The sequence below is a fragment of the Carlito syrichta genome, unplaced genomic scaffold (assembly GCF_000164805.1).
Source record: "Carlito syrichta isolate Samal-C Ts95f unplaced genomic scaffold, Tarsius_syrichta-2.0.1 Scaffold111552, whole genome shotgun sequence".
NCBI lineage: Eukaryota > Metazoa > Chordata > Mammalia > Primates > Tarsiidae > Carlito > Carlito syrichta.
In genome coordinates this window covers 45,924-51,661 of record NW_007055648.1, presented here as the reverse complement: position 1 = coordinate 51,661, position 5,738 = coordinate 45,924, and the positions used below count along the sequence as shown (strand labels likewise).

General features: G+C 63.1%; 1 protein-coding gene across 2 annotated transcripts in view; it reads right to left on the bottom strand.

Annotated features, from left to right (window-relative positions):
• Window positions 1–5,738, bottom strand: part of CHID1 (chitinase domain containing 1) — a 33,084-nt gene that overhangs the window by 743 nt on the left and 26,603 nt on the right. The gene's annotated exons all lie outside the window — the stretch shown is intronic.

The following is a 5,738-nucleotide window of genomic DNA, read 5'->3' as shown; positions in this document are numbered from 1 at the left end:
CCCCCCCCCCCAGCCACCCCCGCACCCCCAGCCCCTCCAGGAGTCGCTGCCGTCTGGGGAGGGCTGGTGATGCCTCCCTGCTCACGTGAACCCTGTGTTCGAGAAAACACCAGACGCTCCTCCAAGAGCCTCCTGGGGGAAGCCCCCCGTAGAGTCCTCCGAGAATAACGTATGGGCTCGAGATGGCCTGACCCTGGGCAGCCCCACTTACGTGGCTGCTGCTGCAGGCTCCCACTCTGCCCAGCGCCCAGGTGAGAGGCCTGCGGCTACTCTGGTCAGCTGCTGGCCCTGGGCTGAGGGGCAGTGGTTTCTGGACCTTTCTGGAGGCTGAGTCAGCCTGGGCCCCGGGCAGTAGCTACCCCATGCTCAGGGCTGTAGTGGGCCCCCCTGAGAGCCAGGAGCCAGTGAGAACCTTCCCAGCCCCACACCTGCACAGAGGACAGGCAGTTTCCCAAGGTACCGGGGCCAGGACGGGGGTTTCCAGAAGCTCACAGAAGAAGCCAGATGCATGCATCTCTCACACCAGACATCTGAGACGGGGCAGGGGGTCCCAGAACAGGACAGGCCTCAGCCACCAGCAGCACAAAAAGATGGTTCTGGAAGTTTTTGGTCTCTGCAGATGGGGTGCTCCTCCCTATGGGCAGCTGGCAACCAGGCACGACCAGTGCCTGCTGCAGGACAGTGCCCACAGCGTGCCTGGGGCTGTAGCCCAGAGGCAGCAGCTGTAGGGGCTCCAGGGCCATAGCTGGCACCTTCTCATCAAAAGACAGAGTCACCAGCTCTGCTGATGGCACCTCCAGTCCCTGTCCCCGGCCGTGCCCGTAGCACCAACGAGGTGGTGCCTCCCCCCAGGCTTCGAAGGAGTTTTTCGAGAGAGGGTCTCCCTCTGCCACCCAGATGGAAGTGCGGTGGTGCCACTGCAGCTCATTGCAGCCTCAAACTCCTCCCGCCTCCACCTCCCGAGTAGCTGGAACTACAGATGCCCGCCACCACACCCAGCACCCCCCAGGTTTGACTGGCTGGCTGCCAGCCGTACTGACTCCCATGGGTGGTGTAATCACACGGCCACTGTGTGGGATGGGCCCCTGCCCGTCAATAGGCCAGGTTTCCATGTCCTGGAGGCTGTCGGGGAGAAGACACAGCCCACCAGGGTGCAGCTTCCGGGGGGGCAGAACACGAACTGGCGTGCGGGGCAGGGGGCCGTGTAATTACACCACACATGGCTGGCAGCCAGTCAGCCAAACTGGGGGGTGCAGGCAGGCACCTGCAGTTCCAGCTACACAGGAGGCAGAGGCCAGATCGCCATGCTGCGAGGGAGGCTGGGCCTCAACTGGGAGCAGCAGAAAGTCTGGATCCAACCCATAACCTGGCAGCAGGAGGGGCTCCCCAGTCCCGCCCAGCCCTCCATGAACTCTGGCCTCCCAACCAGCAACGTAGTAGAGGCGTCTGGTCCACGGGGCCTCACGGGAGTGGCTCTCCCAGCTGTTACTTTACTGCTGTGGCACAATCACAGCTCACCACAGCCTTCAACTCCTGGGCTCATCATTCTCCTGCCTCAGCCTCCCAAGCAGCTGGGACTACAGGTGCAACTGCTCTGTAAAACAGGTTGCTATGCTGTGCAAACTCAAAAGTGCATCACACTGATGGACACACAGAAGTCACCAGATGCAGAGTGTCTATGGTGGCAGTGGCCACCTCTGAGGCCACACCCAGGCCCCTCTCCACTGTCAGAGCCACCTGGGTCTTCCACGGAGGTCCTTCTGCCTGGGTATCTCTGCAGAGCTGCAGGGGAGGCCAAGACGTGGACACAGGATGGACGGACAGCTGGGGGCAAGGGCAGCTTCTGCCTCAGCAAGTGCCCACCTGAGGGGCCACGGCGCTGACAGAGCCATGAACACACGGCAGAAGGTGAGCGGCTGTCCCGTGTTGGGCAGTGTTGCTCTTGAGGGGCCCTGAAGGGGGAGGCCAGGGCATGGTGGAGACCCCCGTGGCTGCTCTGCTGGGCCCCTGCATACCGCCCTGCCGGAGGCCAGGCTTCTCTGCCTCTTCTGCCGCCACCTCGCAGGGTGGGGACTCGCCATCTGTGAAATGGTGACCGCTGGTGCCCACAGGCCCACGCCACCCTGGCCTTCCTCGAGGGGCCCCTCGGAACCCAGGTGCCGAACGGCCTCCCCTGCTCAACCGAGGGCCTGGCTTGCATGCGGCACTGCGCCCCAGCCCCGGAGGCGCTCTCTCCTCCGGTCGCCACTGTCCCAGGCCTTGCTGGTGGCTCAGCTGACAGGGGGCCTGCGACCTGACTGCAGCCACCTCTCAGCGCAGAGAACAGAGCGGGAGTCACACTCTGCCCCCTCGGGCCCCGGGGTCGCCCCGATCTGTGACACACCATGACTCCTGTCGAGGACGCCTCGCGGGGCAGGTGGTAGGGACACGCCAGCACGACACAGTCAACGCCAAGAGGCTCCATGGTGAGGCACGTGGCACATCAGACACGTGCTCCAGGACCCACGTGTCAAGTTGTTTCCGCAGTTCTCTCCCAGAAGAGACCCAGAAGGCAGGAGGGAGACACGCGGGATGGCTACAGATCCTGGGTGACTAAGCGCTGAGGCGACACGTTCCTCCCCTCCTTGGTCTTTGTGCAAAGGGAGACTGGCCGCCTCTGCCCGGCCCTCCCAGGTCAGGTGCTGCCCTATCACCCCCCATGCCGGGCCTTGCCCACTGCCCTTCACTCGAGTGAGGGGGTGAGGCAGCACTGCAGCCTTGTTGGAGACTCCCTTCCAGTCAGGAGTGGGCATGAGTCCAGCAAGGGACCTCGACACTGGCAGAGGACACACACTGCAAGCCTGGGAGGCGGAGACCACGTGGAGGGCGGGGCCCAGCCTCACCCATGCCCATCCACCCTGGCCGCGCACGGACAGCTTCCTGCCCAGAGGGGTTTCGGCACGGACCTGCGTCTTGCTGGGTGAAGTCCTGGCCACCAAGCGCCATCTCGGGGGCCAGTTCATGGGGACTAGGCCTCTGTGGCCACCGAGTGCCCTTACCCAAGCCCTGGAAGACCCGAGGCTGGAGGTGCAGTGGTTTCTGGGCCTTTCTGGAGGCAGAGTCAGCCTGAGCCCGGGGCAGCAGCCACCCCATGCTCAGGGCTGCGGTGGGACACCCTAGCTGGGGCGCTGGGTCCTCTTCTCCCTCATCCCGTCAGAGGTGCGTGGCACACCCTTTGGGAACCCACCTGGCCATGACCCTGGGCTGGAACGGCTCTCAGGGAGAAAGGTGCTCCCCCGCCCAGCAGACCGTGGAGCCAGTTCCGCCCGGGTACGTGCCGAGGCAAGGTGGGGCCTCTGGGCAGCGCGGTGACCTTCAGCGTGCGGGCTCGGCGGCCCAGCCTCAGGGGCCCCGTGACTCCCTGGAGCTGCCTGCGGGAATGTGCATCTAGGAGTGTGGGGGGTCTGGCCACTGTCTGGGCCTCTCTGGGATGCTCCATGTAGCCCAGGCCACTTTAAACAAAGGGAATAACAAGGCCACGCCCCCAGAAGCCCCGGCTTCTGAGATATGAGTCTCCAGACCTGAGCCAGGAACAGACGGCCAGCCTCGCTGGCAAAAGCAGGCCACTGGCCTGAGCAAGCTGGCCGACTGCCCCCACCACGGGTCTTGGCTTTGCCTATGGCCCAGCAGATGGCCAGGCGGCTGCCCCTCCACTGCCCTCAGAGGGGCCGGGGATACCTGCCACCAAGGGCTCAGGTCCCGGGTTGGAGACTGAGTCAGGGATGACAGATAACCTCAGAGGCTGCCTGGGCTCTGTGTCCAAAAGCGCAATCTCATTTTGAGAGAGCTAGACGGATTCCATGTGTCCATGAGGGTCTAGGCACTGTGCCTGGCTGGGTACCTGCACAGGAAGAGAGGCCACCAGCAGAGGCCCCCATGGGAAGAGGGTCTACCAGCAGGGATCCCCATGGCAAAGGGGCCTGCTCGCTGCAGCTGGGCCCTGCTGCAGAGAACGCTGTCACGTGTGCTGTGCTGACCGTTTCCGTCTAGATCAGCCTCCATCAGGATTGATTTGGCTGTGGGAGGGGGAGGACTGCTGCCCTGACCTGTCACCCCAGGGTCCCCAGTGGCCCCACAAATCACCCCCACTCCGTAAGCCAGGAGAACAGTCTGGAAAAACCAGGCTGCGGGCAAAGGAAGTCAATGGAAACCCACAGAGTGGGGGGCCCTGCCCACTCCACCCAGGCATGAGTCCCAGAGGCGAGCCAGTGGGTGGACAGCGGGAGGAGCAAGCCTGGGCGTGGTTCAGTGGGAATGCCCGTGGCGACGGGCACAAGACAGGAGCAACTGCAGCACCAACGCCGTGGGCGGTGGGGGCAGCTCTCACGCATGCATGGCACCTCTGCCTGGGCACAACCCCCTGGGCTCCGCCCATAGGCTGTGGCCCCCATTCTGCCAAGCCTGAGGATGCAGACCTGGCCAGCAGCATCACCAGATCAGATGACCAGAACCTCTGTCCACACCGGGCCTGACCCAGGGCAGTGCTGCAAAGCTCAGGGCTCACATCAAGAAGACTGCATTGATGGCAGGCCTAGCTGTGCAGAGGCCTGTGGGTGACGACTGCAGGGAGGACCCAGGGCCTGGTTCTGCACTCAGGAGTATGTTGAGAGACCTTCCTGGGACCCCTCAGGAGCCCCCACAGGGTTCCCAGGCCAGCCCTAAGGGTGGGGACAGGAGAGGGCAGAGCTGCCTCTGATGGGCAGGTGCAGCAGCTCACGGGCTCTGCCCGGGGCTGGCAGGGCCACCTCCCCAAGCCCACTCTGCAGCTGGTGAAACCTTAGGCCAGATGCTTACGCCTTCACAGGTTCAAATCTCTCCAAGCTCAAGGTGGACCCAACAACCCTTTCCAATAAACGGGTTTGTCTCCATGGCTCCCCACATCCGAGGTGTGGGCCTAGTTGGTGTCCCGACAGAAAGCCCTGGAGTTTGCTGCCCCTGCCACAAAGGCGGGAATGGCCCAGGCTTGCAGGTGTGTGCTGACCCACCTGTCCCCACCTGGGATATGTTGAGGCCTTGGAGCCCAAAGCCACAGGAGACGCTGAAGGGATGTGGGCACGAAGCATGCCTGACCCATGTCACTGAGTGTCAGAGGGCCCTGGGTGTTGGGAAAACCTGGTCAGCTGAGGCACAGAACCCAGGACAGAGGCTGGCTGGAATCCTTCAGCACCACCAAGTCCCAGTGGCTGGGAGGGGCTCGTCACGTCGTTCTGCGAACTCTGATGCTTGAAGATTCTTTTTTTGTTTGTTTGTTTTGAGTTGGAGTCTCACCCTGTCGCCCAGACTGGAGAGCAGTGGCCGCTCCCGGCCACCGCAGCCTCGAACTGCTGGGCTCTGGCGATCCTTCCGCCTCCGCCTCTCCAAGTAGCTGGAACTACAGGTGCGCGCTACCACGCCCAGATAATTTTCGGTTTATTGTAGAGATGAGGTCTCGCCAAGTTGCCCAGGCAGGTCTCGAACATGCGGGCTCAGGCAATCCACTCACCTCAGCCTCCCAAAGGCGTGGGATTACAGGTTGAGCCACCGTGCCCGGGTTACTTTTTTTTTTTTTAGTTGGAGTCTCACTCTGGCATCCAGACGGGAGTGCAGTGGCCACTCCTGGCCACCACAGCCTCGACCTGCTGGACTCCGGAGATCCTTCCGCCTCAGCTTTCCAAGTAGCTGGAACTACAGGCATGCGCTACCACGCCCGGCTAATTTTT